At 34.3% G+C, this 17,872-nt stretch overlaps 2 long non-coding RNA genes and 1 pseudogene across 3 annotated transcripts; all 3 read left to right on the forward strand.

The window, feature by feature from the left end:
- Nucleotides 1-5,661: 5,661 nt before the first annotated feature.
- LOC107730497 (uncharacterized) lies at nt 5,662-8,758 on the forward strand (annotated as a pseudogene).
- A 1,476-nt stretch (nt 8,759-10,234) lies between these two features.
- On the forward strand, nt 10,235-10,689 carry LOC107730504 (uncharacterized). Its single transcript, XR_001638689.1, has 3 exons — nt 10,235-10,326; nt 10,488-10,556; nt 10,666-10,689. It is a non-coding gene; the product is annotated as an uncharacterized LOC107730504 (long non-coding RNA).
- Nucleotides 10,690-10,858: 169 nt separating this feature from the next.
- On the forward strand, nt 10,859-13,461 carry LOC107730503 (uncharacterized). 2 transcript variants are annotated; one of them, XR_001638688.1, is made up of 6 exons: nt 10,859-10,916; nt 11,131-11,166; nt 11,262-11,330; nt 11,448-11,538; nt 11,604-11,657; nt 13,248-13,461. It is a non-coding gene; the product is annotated as an uncharacterized LOC107730503 (long non-coding RNA). The 2 variants fall into 2 exon arrangements; XR_001638687.1 differs by having other exon boundaries at nt 11,448-11,516.
- The last annotated feature ends 4,411 nt before the right edge of the window (nt 13,462-17,872 follow it).

Genomic DNA, 17,872 nt, shown 5'->3' on the forward strand with positions numbered 1-17,872 from the left:
TTTGAATAAATACATTTATTCATGTTTGTAGTTATGAAATGAAATATTTATCACAACCCTGCTAAAAGTGCCAGTACGTGCGCTCATTGGCGCCCCTTCAGCTGGTGGAGCCCTAGGCGACCGCCTAGCTCGCCTATGCCTAGAAACGGCCCTGGACATAATAAACACTCATGAAGACACTCGTTTCGTTCATGAGTAAATTAGCGTTTTTGAGCAGATCGGTTGAATGAATGATTCAGTGACTCAGTGCTGCTTGTCTTCATCTCCTGATGTATTGATGTAACATAATTTTTGATACTTTTGGTTGCTCTCATGTATGAGTCATAACAAGCACACTTTATGTGCACTTTCCTTTTAATCAGAAAGCATAAGACAAACACAAATGTATGATTCAGTAATGCAAAGTTTATTTATGTTTTAAGATATCAAGAACAAGAGTATCAAGTTAATCATACACATGCTCAGTTTTAACTGGTGTCTTATCTCCCACCAGGGGCAGGAGCAGGAGCTGGGGCAGGGGCTGGTGCAGGGGCCGGGGCTGGGGCTGGTGCAGGGGCAGGTGCGGGGGCCGGTGCCGGAGCAGGGGTGGTGGATGCCAGCTGTGCTAAGATGAATGGCAAGAGGTTGAGGAGGGCGTTGGTGTTTGGAGGCTGAGACTGGTAAGGGGGAAAGTATGGGTAGGGATAGGGACGCTGAAATGGGTACGGTCTGTAGCCTCCAGGTCTGTATCTCTGTAGTAATCAGTAGAAGAACAAAGTAATTTCCATTAAAAAAAAAGATTTTCAAAATGAAGGCAGGCATATGTCAACATAATTAAAGTGCATTCTATGCATAAATGCTTTTGCATTGCTCAGGATATTTTTTGCATTTAAGATTTTAAGAGAAATTGATTAAAAGTATTTTATGCAATGACAAAAATGTTGGATTTCAAACAGACCTCAGAGGAACGGCTTGATGAGCGCTTCTCTCGAAGTTCTTCATCCTGTGCCTGAAAAGAAACAATTTTTTTTTATAGAATAAGTTACAAAACAGTGAACATTTACAATTTGTGGTGGTTAACAGTAGAATAGAGAATGATACTCACTAGCACGGCACAGCAGAGTCCAAAGACACAGGCAACAATGAGGAAAGATTTCATGGTTCTCAAGAAGAGCTGATCTGATCTAAAAGAGAAAAAATCCTCATTTGTAAATCACACTGGATAAACAAAATGTCTGCTAAATGACCAAATATAAATGTAAATGCAGTTTGTTCTTTCTATTTTTAGTTCTTACCGTTATGCCAAATGTATAAGAGACTGTGTCAGGTGTGACATCAATACAGCAGGGATATATGCTTCATATATACATTAACAACATGCAGCTGGCCAATCAGAAGTAACACAGTGACATGTTTGAAAAATGTAACATTCAGTATTTAGCAAGTTGAACTTTACTCAACAATTAGGAAATAGGGAAATGAGTCACATGGCTGTCTCCCTTATGGTATAGTAATTGTAAAGATACTTAAATTTAATTTATGCAATTCACAAACAAAACAAAAGCATGAAGCACACCTTAGGGCTGGATGTGACTGGGATTATAATGATTATTATTAATTTTCTTTATTATATCTGTCAAGGTTTTCATACTGTATATGCACTTTTTACTTTTCTAGGCCTTGAACGAGTCAGTTGTGTTGCTGTCCTTGCAGGGTCAAAAAAAAAAAAGCACTCGGATTTCATCCAAAATATCTTAATTTGTGTTCCGAAGATGAACAAAGGTCTTACGGGTTTGGAAAGACATGAGGGTGAGTAATTAATGACAGAATTTTCATTTTTGGATCAAATATCCCTTTAAAGTTGTAGTGTGAGCAAAAAACTATCCATAAGTAATAAGTATGTATTTTGCCAATGCATTTATCCAAATGAACATTTGACATAATTTTCTATTTAATTATTTAGTAAGTTTAGTACATTCCTTACAGTATTGCAACCTGGCGTTAAGTGTCCCTGTATTGGAGCTCTGTATCAGGGCACCTACTAAGTTTACGACCCATTCTTTCACTTCTCTTGTCCTTGAGATATATCAGCTGCCATTCTTTTATATAGCTACTGCATATCAGTATTTTTTACTTTGTCTTTAGGTACCGAGAGATACGTAGACTTGTCTTGCAGTAAATCCACGATTATCAGAGATTAGCTAATCCTCTGTTGCAATGTGTCCAGGAAGTTTTTAAGAAGATGTCACAATTGCACATACTGACAGTGAGCTTTTGGGGATTTGGGGGATTTTAAGGTTTACAGCATGACTAAATATTGTCCTTATAGATTAAGGATTGTACAATAAGTAAAAAAGTAAATGCATGTGCTAGTACTCTTTGATGAGTCCATTCGAGTGCTTTTTGCTGGGCTGGGATAAATCTCAGTGTATTCACATTTCCTTCAGGACATCAAGAAGACTCAATGTGTTGCAGGGCTGTAAGTATGGATAAATCTACGCTTCACTATTTTTGTTACTTCGAGTTAATGTTCTTTTCATTGACTTCATTGAAGTATAGGGAAGACTGAGGCAAGGAGTCACACTTTTTACTCCAGTGAATTTTTCTTAGTGTTTGTTAAGTTTTGAAAATATGTACAAAATGCTACTGAACATTTTCAATGACAACAGGATGTCACTTAAAATGAGGCAAGTTGTCACAATGGATTTCACCATTTAAACAGCTTATTATATGCTTTTTGGCAAAACTGAAACAGGGAAACAATTATAAAACTTTTTAAGGATAAAATTTTAACTGAAATAAAATAAAATGTAGCCAACTTAAGCTTATTTTATTTCAGCTAAGCTAATGTACTAAAATGACAAAAAACAGAGTTTTAAAATAAAGAAAACAACATGGACCTAGCTTGATCTAAAATCAAGATGAAAATGGAAAATATAAAATAAAAATAATTCAAAGTATTAAGAAAAACAATAATACTATCTCAATGATACTGAAATAACCCAGCAGATAACCAGCAAATATGATAAGTTATACACATTTCTATCATTTAAAACAATGTTTCATACAACCTTTCTAATAAATGTGACATTTTGCCCCAGCCTGACATGAAATGTGAAAAATATTCTTGTTTTCATTATTCACCCAATGTACTTTAAACTATTGTGGTTTTAAAGTATGATTAATTTAAGTTTGGAGATTGAAATATCAATACCAAAGATTTAGTTTTTATGAAAAATTGTTGACATTTGTTGTCTGCATTTTTTTAATGTTTCCCTCAAGCCCTTTTTTCCTGCTCATGAGTGACTCTATGTGGCTGACTATAGTACTTGCATGTAAAACAAGTTGCAGTCTTTAAATCTTGTGTTTATCTGTCTTATGAGTGTGCACTTAAAATGCTTGGTCTGTTAAAAATAAAAATATCAGTGTATCAGTATTACTGAATAAAATAAGAATATCAGTGTATCAGTATTACTGAATAAAATAAGAATATCAGTGTATCAGTATTACTGAATTGCTATTAATAATGATCTCACTGTGATTTTATGTGACCTGCTTTTTTCTCTCTCCCTAAATAAGGTTCAAAACCGTGCCACCCCAAAATGAACAGTCTCATTTTACTGACCATACTGTGGCTCATTCCCTCCGGAGCCGTAAGTTAATGTTGTTTTTGAAAGATGCTTCTACTATCAGAGTAGTTTGTACCACGTCTTATAATGCTGATGTGACATAACTGAGCAGCCCAGCTCATTTAAGCCTCAAACAACATTGTATGATACTTTATTAAATGACAATGATTATGATATAATGCCATTTTGTATTCCTCACAGCTCTGTCACCGCTATAAAGCCTGGAGCTCCTCTGGCAGTGATGAGGTAAACTCAAAGTGCTCCCAATTAAAACAACATTTTAAAATTTTACATTTTAAAAAATGCATAATTTTCTCAAATTTATCCCCACAATGTGTCACTGTTTATAATATCTTTGCTCTAGAGGATCTATGGGCCCTATTTTCCTGGAGGTCACTACTACTATGTGAGGCCTGGACCTCTGTTTCCCTTTCTATGGTCCCTCCTGCCTCGTCCAGTCCCGGCCCCGGCCCCGGCTCCTTCCCCCGCTCTGACTCCGGCCCCAGCAGCCACAGCCTCACCCAGACCCCCAGTCATCAGCACAACTGTCCGAGGAGATGGCTGACCGTTGAGCAGGAGTCGTTTTGTAGCTGAACAACGACCAAATGATTTATTTAAAGTACCTTTGAGATTTTAAGTAATGCTTTCAATAAACATAATGAATTAAACATATTTAACATGCTATTCAGTTGTTATTTAAAAATAATGAAAACAATTTTCCTTTTAACATTTATTTAGCTGGTAAACCCTTCATTAGAGAAATACGTTTTCTATACACTGCTCCTGAATACACTTATGACCTACATATTTATAATCATTGCAGTCAACCAATTATTATAATTTTTTTTTTTTTGAAAAATATCCAACAACTAGCTGCCCTAGCTATGTGACCAAATGCCAATATAAAACATGCATAGACACCCAAAATTATGAAGTGAAAATGATTTCTGAATGAATCTTCAGTCATTTCAAATTATACCTCGGTAGTGTTGTTTAATGTAATGGTCAATGTATGCAACTCTGAGGCACTATGCACTAGGTGTGGTGCAAGTGTCAACAGACCAAGAGGTGGGTATGTAATTTTGAGATTTTGAGATTGTTTTGGGTGGGACAGTATGACTCCTGAGTCACTACACACTTACTGTATTAAACACAGTCTATCTTAGGAGGAAATGTCTTCAGATGAATCTTAGCAGTCTATGCACTGTCTTAATTTTTTCAAATGAAGTTTTGTTGTTTGCATATCCAGTCATGTTTGAGGAATTCCTGGTTGTTTCGTTAAAACGGTTGTCTGTGTCTGCATTGGTCTGAACCCAACTTAATAATAACAGTTATCTCACCACAATGTGAAACTAGTCTAGTTCTAACTGTGGGAATGAGAGAATTATACTGTCATTAACTGAACCAAAGTGCCTTTTCAGAAGCTAACTGTGGTTTTGCTTTAATCAACATTGGAAAGGCGAAATCAGTGAGATGCAACCTCAGATGAGACAAAGGATTTTGGTGTGGGTGAACACAACGTTGTGATTCATTGAAACAAAGCAGATTTCTTCGTTCTCTGATGCTTACATGCTATCACGTTTCTATGGTAAAATGTTCACACTGTGAGAATAAATGACATTCACTAACAGACTACCACAAAACACACACAGTTTTTATGATCAAATTAATCTTTTATTCATTGACTTTTAGTACTATAAAACTCAACCAATATATCAAATCAACTCGTCTGGATACGTTGAATGTTTCAAAATGGGTTAATTTGATGATTCATTCAGACACTAAGTGTTCTCTGGATTGTACAATTCAATTATGGTCTGAGGTTTTATATTGTCTGAGGTCAGAGCCTATTTCCCATGTTTTCTCCAGAGCTGATTGGATGCTTGAGGAAAGGACACTGTTTAAGTACACCCCTCTCCACTTACAATTTTCTGTTGTATTCAACGGATTTTAAAGTGAGTGTTTGGCTTTTATTCTGTCATGCAATATTAGCTATTAATTTCGTATTTTTCCATGCTGTATGGTGCACATTTATTATCTTTATAGGACACAAATGAGGCTTCAAGCATTGCTCGCATGTTTTCTAGCTGGAACATCTGGAGTTCCGGTGAGTCACTGATGTTCATCCAGTTAAAACTCGAGTTGTTTAGAAATATTTCAGGGTTACGTTATAGAAATCATACTTCATTCATGCTAATTCATGCTAATTAATGAATGTTTATTACTTCTCTGTGTGAACGCACTACTGCGTTAATAATCTGAGGTGCAGCAAATAGTGATATTTCATAATTTATAACACTAAAAGCATCATTTGAAAGTCACCTTTCACTGATTATGTAACTCAGATACTATTCATTTTCAATCAACCTTTTCACAGATCTCCCCAAATGCTGATTTGATGGAATCAGTCCCAGTGGGAGATATGCCAGCACAGGGAACCCCAGTGATACAGTCCTCACTGCCTGGATCTGAGGTGTTGGTACAAGTCCAACATGTGCCGCAGCAGTTTAAGCCTGAACCTCCCAGAATGCTCTCTGGTCCTCAGCCACATATGCCCACTCTGACCAATCCATGGGCATCTCAAACCAACCCCAATACTGGTCTCAGTCAGCTTCCAGTACACTTCCAGTACTTACCCTATCCTCATGCCCAGCAACCGCAGGTAAGAAACCTTCGTGAATTCACTCGGTTTAATCTCATATATACATGTGTATATAGAATATATATAGAATTTAAAATGTTTTAGCATAAATTAAACACTGTATTGTATTTTTACTGTATTTTTCAGTTTTTTTTATTATCCAATTCTTGGACCACAATAAAAGAACCCACCAGTAAGAGTGTTTCCATCATTCATTCAGTGTACAATATCAGAAATATGTGTGGTTTTGTTTGTAGTCAGCAGAAATAACGCCACAGGAAGAGCTGACAGACCATCTGGGTTCAGCAGGTTTATTCTGATTTGAGATCCAAACCCAAACTTAATTAACTTTTGCTATGTGACCCTCAAGCAAGCCTTTGTGTTTTAAACTGTTTGGTAAATGATCAGAAATATTTTGCTGGAGTAAATCTTCTTGTCTGTCTTCTGTGTGTCAGATCTGAAGCGTTTTGATTTATTGAGGAAACCCTTTGCACTCGATGTGTCCAAACAAAGAGAGTTTACGTAATACATTGGCTCATGTATCAGTAAAATGTGTGCACACTAATAAAATCTCTGTCAGCAATTTGTCAGCTCAGCATATTTACCATTTATAAATCCCAAGAGGAGTCAACTAGTTCATTCAGTCTTTTCATTGAATATCATCTGGCCCAAAATGCACTTATTTTTGCGTCTTTCTTTCAGAGTTTTTGCACACTTGTCAGTCTTCTAATTCATAACTTTACATTATTTCTCTCTTGCCCCTTTCCATCATCAGTTCTCCTATGGAGTGCCTGGTTTCCAGCATGTAACATCTTCAAGAAACTACTAAAAACATCTGTTCCATCTTTATTTGACCCTCTAACTCTAGCACTTTCAATTCTATTTTAATTCTGCTTTATCTATTTATCTTCTTTTTTATTTAAAAAAAACAAAAAACAAACAACAACAAAAAAACACTAGCTTTCTATTTTTTCTATTCTATCTACTTGTTTTTCTTTGTGTGTGTGTGTGTATATATGTGTGTGTGTGTGTATATATATATATATATATATTCAATATCTATAAATACCTTGCTAGGCTAACTGAGACTTGTCATTTGCACTTACATATTTTTGCTCTTTTGTTAGTTTTTGATTGCTTCTGTTGTCCTCATTTGTAAGTCGCTTTGGATAAAAGTGTCTGCTAAATGACTAAATGTAAATGTAAATGTAACATCTCAACAATATACCGCTAATGCAGTTCCAGCTTCACAGCCATTAATGACACAAAACAAACAACACAAGCCTCTAAACCAGCCTCAGCAACAGCAGGTATATCAACACAAACTTTCTGGACTCAAGCAGCTCTAGCTTTTTGAAAAAAATAGTCTAATATATCACATGTTTTTCCACAGGTTCATCAATTTCTTTACATGGTTCCACAAATTCAACAACGAATGGTAAATGAATCAATTTAAATAGCTTTCAAATGGAATATTTATTCATCATAAGTATGTTTTATTTGGGTGTAATTCCTTATGTTAATGCATTTTAAAGGCTGGACCATATGGTGGATTGAGCTCTGAGGAACTTCAGGTAAAATTAGATGGCAATGATGTTTAAAAGTCTTAGAACAATAGTGAAGATGCTTCTTTTAGCATTAATCTGGTTATATTATATTATATTATATTATATTATTAGTATTTGGTTTGTCCCCATTTTTTGAATTCATGTCAATGTCACATATTTTCTTATTTTATTAGTGACCTAAAAAAGAAGACTTTGATATATTTCTTCTCATAACTTCTGACACCACTGTATCTTTATTTTTTATTATTTTTTTAAATGTATTGGATTATACACACAGAACATGGGACGCATGCGTCGTGTTGACTAGCACATGCCTGCACTTAGAGGCAATGTTTTTCCTGTAGCTGGACCACAACCTGTTGTACCTGTTAGCCCTTTAAGACCGACCAAGACCTTCCACCCCAGCACCTTTCTGACCATTCTGACCATTTGTGCTACCCGCTCAGATTGTGCTAACTCCCATCAAAAAGATATAGGTAGCACAAATCGATAGCGAAAAATGCTACCTATCAGATTGTGCTACCAGCATCTTATTCATATTGTTTGTGGCTTTTTTTCATGTCCATACCTACCCCTACCCTAAACCTACCCGTCCACACCTACCCTTACCCTAAACTTACCCTTAAAACAATGTAAATATATTTTTGGTAGAACAATCTGATAGGTAGCATGCTTCGTTGGTACACCGGCAACTTCTTAAGTTCAGCTACCCAGCGTTGTAGCTGCACCACGTCCTGCCTGCTGAAGACCCCTTAGCCAACACTGGACTTTTGGTTTCAGATCATGGGCCTTTCATTTCTGCAGTTGTGCCCACTGTCCAGCCTGATCCCCATCACAGTGATCCTACATTCCCAACACCAGAATACAAAGAAGCTCTCGTTCCAGCATCCCCACCACTGCGTTCTGATACTGTCAACACTAACACTGATATGTACCCCTAAGACAAATCTTTACTACAAATCTGCATCTTATATCATGCTAATGCTCTATAAATTGGGTTAAGGCAGCATAATGGAAGCTTTTAAATCTTTTTCATAGCAATTCTGGTACTTTTCATGTATCTTTTTGGTTTGTTTATCTGTTACTGTTTCTTTTATTCTACGCACAAGAGATATTTATTTATTTATTTAGTCATTTAGCAGACGCTTTTATCCAAAGCGACTTACAAATGAGGACAACAGAAGCAATCAATTGTAGTATTATACCTAAACAGACATAATAAATCCAGACATAATTTAACTAAAATTAAAATAAATAACAAATACAAATAATACAAATCAAACGACAGTAGTTTATCAGTAATCCATAAAAGATATGAACTAAAGTTTTGACTTTGTGTGGATTAGTCTAAATGTTAAAAGCTTTTGTGCTGTGAACTGTGTGTGGGCCTCAACATATATATCTGACTTGTAATTAAATACTAAGTTAATTACAGTCTGAAGCTCCTTCTGTGTTGCATACAGTATAACTGTCATCAAGTGTCAGCGGTGTTAATAGTACTGGAAAAATGTGCACACTTAACACTTAACTCAGAGAAAAACAAGCTGAGTGAATAAAAAGTATAGAATTAAAGTGTAGCGCGTTCCTGATTATTAATGCCATCAGAATAACAGAATCACCTGTTTATAGAGGATCAGGGAAACTATCTACTGTTAACTTACTTAAAAAATGAATAGAAGCATTTGATAAAATTCTGTGACAAATTTTTCAAGGTCCAGTTTATTGATAAATGTTCCTGATTAGTACAAACAATGTATGGAGGCACATTGTAGACTAAAGGTATCCAAAAATACAAATTATGACAAGATTAATGCCAATAAACTATTTAAAGTTCAAAGTTTTAAGCAACACATGAAAAAATGAACATAAAAAAATGAACATAATGACTTCGTAAATCTTTACATGAAAGGCAGCAACGTCAAATGATTGACTTTCACTGATGTTTCCCAAAAATGTAAATCCAGATTATAACTCAAAGAAAGTGGGTACTGCATATATTTCTTTTCACACAATATTGCAAGAACCATTTATATTCAATAGAAAATAATTTAAAACATTGCTTAGGTACAGTGGTTTTGTTTATTTAGGTATTTATTATATATATTATTTATGAATGCTCAGCCAGGCAGAAGGTTTTTACAGCTTAGACAAGTGAGAACAGTGCTGTCAGATATTATGATTTCATCACCTGTGCCATAAATGTATTTTTGGATTGCGTTTGATTTATTTGTACTATACTGTGACATACCTTTAATGTATCTTGCCAGATTTCAATATAATTAAATCAATATAATCACAAGCACAGCCAAAATTTTGCTTCGAGATAAGAAAATATGTATTTATGCATTTTTGTTCTCTATAAAGGAACTTGGCTGGTCACCAAAACCAATGAGATGCTGATGTTATGGGCCTTTTGTTTTCAAAACGAATATAAGGGGTAGATCTAGAGAGCAGTATCACAAAATCCTCCTCAACAATCCCTGATCAAGCTCATCAGTCTTAAACAAAGGTAAGGTACTATTAATTTAATGAATGGTCATCAGTAACTTTGCTGTTTGGGGTTGAATGTCTAGTTCTAGTTCTAGATCCTGTTGTAGATGACTACATATAAGATATTGAACAATGAAACTATATCTTTCACAAAAATGTGTATTTCATGTTTCATTTCAGACGTTATCATTCAACATGAGAACCCTCTTTTTGCTGGCATTTGTCATTGGAGTGACCTACTGTGCTCCGGTACGTCATCTACAGTATTTGTCTGTTATATATTTATTCATGAATCAGCTATGACAAGAGAATATGTGATACTACTGTAGCTTTGACTGTCCTGTTTTTTGACCCACAGCAATTGATGTATTATGAGCTAGAGCTCCACAGGTCAGTTTGGTCCAAACATGAAATAAATACATATTTCTTGTTTAAAATGACAGCCTAAATGAAATGCTTCATAGCATATGGGAATATATAGTTCATGTAAAGGAATATATATGTCATATTTGATAATACTGCAGTTTGTATTGTATAAGAAGTGTGTATAATGATCTACAGGCTCTTGTTGCGGCTGCCGCCGCAGCTAGACCTTCTGAAGTCGAAATTGTAAGTGTGGTCTTTGTTAAATAGATTAATTTTAGCATCACTCAATAATATATTACTCAGACTATTTTATTTTATTTTATTTTATTTTATTTTATTTTATTTTATTTTATTTTATTTTATTTTATTTTATTTTATTTTATTTTATTTTATTTTATTAGTTTATTTTATTAGTTTATTTTATTTTATTTTATTTTATTTTATTATTTTATATCAGCTCTTGGCAGCTCAGCAGGCTGCAGCTGGAGTTCCTGTAAGTTTCAATAGTTTTAATTTCTTTTCACAGTGTATTATGGCCTGCTATAGTTTAGCATGCAATCAGTTCTCATTTTGTCTTATTCTCCACAGGCTCAACCTGTCCGTGGCTTCATTAAGCATGAGATTCCCCAGCCCGGAGGCAGAGAAAGCATTGAAGTTGTATGTGTTTCCACCTTTTTTAATTGTCTACTGTTACACACAATGTGAATCTCCAGTACGATGCCCCCATTTCTTTCCAATTATGTAGAAGTGAATTCATTTTCCTTTGTTTTCTAGCTGTACCCATTCGGCTTTCCTCAAGCTGCTCCAGCTGCCCCTGCTGTTCCTGCTGTTCCTGCTGCCCCAGTACAGTCCAAACTGAACATTTGTAATATGTATTATAATTTCAAATATGTATATATGTGGCTATTTCTCATTTTTTGTATTTTTTAGGCCCCTGTTCCAAAGGACGATGATGATGACGATCATGATGACTAAACCAGACTGGTTGGTTCAGTAATAATTAACCGATATATCCATCATAATGCTGCAATGCCATCAGTTTAACAGTTTTGTTCAATGGAAAATGCAACTTTATACACTGGTCACTCACACTGGCATTTTACATAGAGAAAGTTTATTTATTTATTTTTTATTTTGTAAATAAAAGAAAGATTACTAGAGTAGGTTATTCAAGAAAATAATATTTCAGTCATTCTACTTCAAATGTTCATGTTTAATCAGTCTGTTGTTGCCTGTCTTTGTAATTATTAATTTTGAAATTAACTTGCAATTTCTGAGTAAAAACTGTGTCTATACTTTTTTTTTTTGCAGTAAATATGTTACAGCTTTGAGCAACATATTATTCTTGTTTAATTTTATTCTAACATAAACAATAGAATAGACACATTTACATATACAACACATTTCTAAAGCCTTTATATAGAGTTTCATTCATTTTTATTTCAGTTTTAATTTAGTTATAAGATTGTGTATAAGAAGTTATAAGTGTATAAGAAATAATGGACTAAATAAAAATAAGAAAATTGTTTTATGGTTTTAGTTTTAGTTAACTCTGCTGTAAATATGTCCTTTTGGTACCTGAAGTAGTAATTTCTACCTGCCCTAACCCTTAAAATTACTTATTAGGTTTCTGTAACCTAATGTATTCAGGTTTATTCAGTCATATTAAATAAAAATTTAATTTAATTTATTATTTAATTTATTTATTGTTTTATTAAAGATGGTGCCACATGAAGCATATTTAAAGATTACCTGAAAAAGGTATAGTGTAGTGTATTGCTTTTATTAGGTTAGTGTACCTGATCTAACCCATAACAATACTTTTATTAGGTTAGTGTAACCTAATATATTCAGGTTTATTGAGTCATGTTAAATAATCATTTAGTTTAATATATTTTTTTAAATGAAATTAATTAATTTATTTACATTTTTTTAAAAAGATGGTACCACATGAAGCACATTTGTGGCCCTGGCTGCAAAAACCCAACTCAGAGATCAAAATCATAGTGAAATTAATGGTTGAAATCAAACTTTGATGCTTGTTATCTCATAATTACATTTTGAGACTTTAGCCTCCATGGATTTCACAGACGGTCACATTTTAGATTACCTGAATAAACAACAAAAACAACAACACATTATAGTGTATGTGCTGTATATCATCCTAAATGTATTATTATTATTATTATTATTAATTTATTTATATTTTTATCAAATAGATTTTCCCTCCGCGATTCCCTGCTACTCCAGTAGGAGGAGCAGCTGGTACATCGGTGAGTCAGTAAAGTTGTTCTCTCTGAAAGCTTGCGAAACACTTGTCATCTACCATTGCCTTTTTTGATAAACTCAGCTCAATCAGTTGAATCAATATAGAACGTGTGTATTCGAAAAGAATAGAACATGATTACTACTATTATTGACGCTGTGGCATCTCTCTCTCTCTCACGCAGTAAATATGTTACAGCTTTGAGCAACATATTATTCTTGTTTAATTTTATTCTAACATAAACAATAGAATAGACACATTTACATATACAACACATTTCTAAAGCCTTCTTTTTTCTTCTCTCACAGATGAACAGATAAGCTGACCACCAATTCCTGAATGACAAAGAAGCTGCTTGTAGTGTTTAACAAATTGACTGCGTAAACCCTTTCCTGCATTAGAAATAATGACGATCAATCAAATGGTGCTTTCTCAGTGGCTTGATGCACGAGAGCCATAAAAATCATCGCTTTTTTGCTACCATGTTTTTAAATCTTGATTTATAGTAAACCGTTCAATCAATTCCTTGCCTCCTTGTGTGTGTTATTGTGCTATTATGATTATTGTTGTACAGTTATTATGCTGTTAATACAAATAAATAACAATTCCTAGTTTGGCTGATAATAAATATCATCCCAAAAAAATGCTCTTCCAAACCTGACATTGTTGTTTTTTAGTTGCAATTAAACACCACTAAGTTCATACACAAAAAACAAACTCAGTTCCTATTTTTGATAGCACTGATATTTTGTACCTTCAAAATATAGCTTCAAAAACGCAGGCTGGTCATATCAGCACTTCCCTCGACTATCATCATTATAATAATAGCTGACAGACAGGCAGACAATGTCTGACTACAGGTCATTTTCTCAATAACCATCTTTCTCTATCTGTGAGCTCATGATAAAGTCGAGTCTGAGAGGGATTGGCTAAGCGCTAAGCCAGAGACCAAATAAAAGCATGACAACTCTCAGAGCTAGTGACTCTACCTGCAGCCAAGGTGAGAAAGCTGGTTGACCATTTTGTGCACTGTAAGTGGTTCTGTTTCTGTGTTATCACTCAGCACTAGCGCTCCTTCATTGGTTTCGACAGTCTTAGCTCACGTCTTTGTTTGTGTAAGGTTGGTGAATCCATAAACATGTGGACATCTCTCCTGTGTCTTCTTCTGGCTGGTGCAGTATCTGCAGCACCAGTAAGTACACATTAAACCTTTTCTCAGGAATGTCTTTGTAGTTCTCAAAGCTTGTTTTTATGTCTCTGGGTCGCCCAGCTGTTGAAACTGATCCTTTTTTCCCCATGTGTTTATCTCTCTGTCTAGCTTTCACCGTTTTTCAATTATCTCCCTCATTATGGCAACCCGAAGCAGGTGGGGTTAACCACACATGAACATTCTAAACTTTTCCATATCCATAAACAGCACAACAGTCTTCGGAATCTTTTGCTTTAACCATAATCAACACATTGCACCCATTTTCATGATGAAAATAGCTCTGTAATATTACACTGTATGATGACATGCTACTCCGTGACATGTGTTTATATGATTTATAGGTTTAACTGACTATCCTGAGGTTGTTACAGAACATGTACTGAACATTGTATTTATAACCGAACTAAACATGTTCTTTTTGGGCATCCACTTAAATGAATTTGAACTCCTTTCATTTGTATTTTAGGGGAATAATGGTGGCTTCCAGGGAATACCAGCACAGCCACATCCTGGTCTGAACGGTCCATTCAGCATGGAAATCGTATGGGCTATTTTTTTCTGTTTTTTTATTACCTTAAATATAACAATTCAAAGTGGTACCAGGATACTTTGTAAAACAAGGATAGCTTAGTATAATTGAATTACCACTATAGTTTTTAATAATATTTTGAATTAGTTTTATTTTTAATTTAGTTAAAGTTTCAGTAATTTTGTTGTGGTGTTTTTTTTGTATTTTTTTCACAGACGGTCACATTTTAGATTACCTGAATAAACAACAAAAACAACAACACATTATAGTGTATGTGCTGTATATCATCCTAAATGTATTATTATTATTATTATTATTAATTTATTTATATTTTTATCAAATAGATTTTCCCTCCGCGATTCCCTGCTACTCCAGTAGGAGGAGCAGCTGGTACATCGGTGAGTCAGTAAAGTTGTTCTCTCTGAAAGCTTGCGAAACACTTGTCATCTACCATTGCCTTTTTTGATCATTCCCTACTCAAGCGTTCATCAAATACTCTCTCCCTAAACTTCCCGGCAGAAAAAGCGTGGAAATCGTGAGTGAACAGACAAATTCATCAAAGACTAGAGATGTTTAAGTGCATAAAGTCACTGATGCAGAGTGTTGCTTTAGCCTCTGCAAATGTCTCATTAAATTACAGAGATAAACATAATTTTGTGACGCAATAAAATAATTGGTGGTTTTGTTTTTCTCCTTAAGTTTTACCCATATGACTTCAGTCAGCGTCAGGTAACGATTGTTTTTCTGCGAGGACTACACTATAAAAACAAGTTGGTGTAGGATTTGCTTTGAAACTGTGAATGTGTATAAAATGCTGATGGTAATATTGTAACCAGTTTGAATAAGGTTACAGTAAAAAGTAAAACATACTCTTGTTTTATTTACAATCACGTTTTTACAGTGTAGATGTTGTTTTGATTTCAGGACCAACCCAATATTCCCCTGATACCTCAAATTCCAAATGTAAATTTTTGGAATTACTTCAACATTTTAACATTATTATTTAAAAAAAAACATGTTTGCGAATGTTTGTTTGAATGTGATCTTTTATATGTTTGTGAATATACAGATCTTCCCCTTCGATTTTATGCCACAGACAGTTCCCCAGCAGCCACCTGTGGTGAGACAATTACGCTTTGAACTTCTTTGGTTTCATAATCACTTGCACTGTTATTGGAATTTGCTGAAAGACTGAATCCTGAAACACGGTGAGCATTTATTACATTTTTTTACACAGAACCCACCATTCCAGGATGGTCCTCCACAAACCCAAGAGCCTCAGCAGCAAACCCAGCTGGAGCAGCAGGCTCAGACAGGACAGGTGTGTGTGTGGGTTTGAATGAATATGTGTGAGAAGCTAAAAACACAGCCATCAGCAAAGCTCTGATTTGACAACATAATTACTCCTTCAGTGCTGCATTTAGCCAGGATGTGTTTAACCAAAATGAGAACTTGCGAATCTCGTATGTCAGCAGCAGTTTTGCAGAAACAGCAGATTATGCGTGCCACACACTTGTTAATTATCCTCACTTTTTTTCAGGTGTCTAACAAGCCATGAAGACTGGTGAGATACTGCTTAGGTGTATCTGAATTTGATTAATTCATCCTAATTTTGAATTGCAACACAGTATTGTTTAATATTGTTTTCGACATTGTTTGAAATCACTCTTTCATGCTTGTTTAACATATCATTTCTTATGCCCACAGGCACATCTTTGAAGCTGAGTGAGAAAAAAAAGTCAAACAACAAGAGTGTGTTAAACTTTTTTTGTCTAATGCTATTTAGAATTAGTACATACTTTTTTTCTGGAATAATAATTGAAAATGAGCTGATTTTTTTACATGAAGAAGATGATTTACCCATATGTATAACAACATTTTTTAAGTTCTGTAATTGCATGGTATACAGATAGAAATGTGCTGGTTTTGGTCTTATTCTGATGTGAAAAAATTATACTTTAACTGAATATCAAACAAATTTCAATGAATATTTTCTAATGTAGGCCTTTTGTGAGTAGTGTTTCAGTAATAAAGTCGATTAAACAAAACTTTTTGAACATTTTATCTGCACTTTTCATCCTAGTGCCAGCTGTTACAAAGCAGGACATGCAGTTTTAAATGCAATTAAAATAATACAAAAAGATTTTTGTTGCAAGGTTAAAGTGAAATATTATGCACCTTCACCTTGAACATTCTGCAGTATAATAAACATGATACAGCATGATCAGAATCATTAAATTCATGCTCGTTAAAACTTTAGTAGAGCAAACACTTTGTTAGGCCATGTTCAACCTCAAGAAAGCTTGAAGATGTGTGTATTAGAGAATGATTTAATATGCTCATACAAACAAAATTCAGGGAACTTAACGAGTAATCTATGAAAAGTTTTGCAGTTTCTACAAGTAATGCCAGGTCATCAGGAATTCTAATAGTCTCTTTACAAGCATACAAAAATAAACACAAGCACTCACAAAATAATAGATCTACAGTATGTTAGCAATCAATCCATTTCTTATATATATACAGTGGGTACGGAAAGTATTCAGACCCCCTTAAATAATTTACTTCTTTTATGATATTTGCTCATTCTCAACTCTACAAGTATTTCTGGTAGTTTAAACAACATAGATATCTTTATCTATTATCTCAATATGCCAGCAAAATCATATGACTTTAGATGCAATCATTTTGTTACCTTAAATATATAACTGTATTTAGGATATTTTTGCCTTAAACTTTTAGTTTACCATTTTTTCTCTGTGGAGTTAAGGGTTTTATTTTGTGATAACTGTAAATTATCATGATGGTTAGAAGACTATTAAATAGGTAAATGGACATGAAATGTTGAATCAAAGAAAATAATTATTTATAAAGTAATTATTATACAAAAATATTTTACCACTGAATACTGTGGCAAGATATTGGCAAGATAAGATATTTCAGATAAAATGATAAAACAATTTAATGAATAAAAAAAATTAAATAATAAAAAGGTTCTGTTTTGCAAAAAAAGAAATAAATAAAATGAATGAATAAATAAACACACACACACACACACACACACACACACACAGGTTTGTTTTTGTGAAAAGTGGGGACATCCCATAGGCGTAATGGTTTTTCTACTGTACAGACCGTATATTCTATTGCCCTACACCGACCCTACCCCTAAACCTACCCCTCACAGGAAGGAA

This window comes from Sinocyclocheilus rhinocerous, unplaced genomic scaffold, assembly GCF_001515625.1.
Source record: "Sinocyclocheilus rhinocerous isolate Xijiao unplaced genomic scaffold, SAMN03320098_v1.1 scaffold1570, whole genome shotgun sequence".
NCBI classification, from domain to species: domain Eukaryota; kingdom Metazoa; phylum Chordata; class Actinopteri; order Cypriniformes; family Cyprinidae; genus Sinocyclocheilus; species Sinocyclocheilus rhinocerous.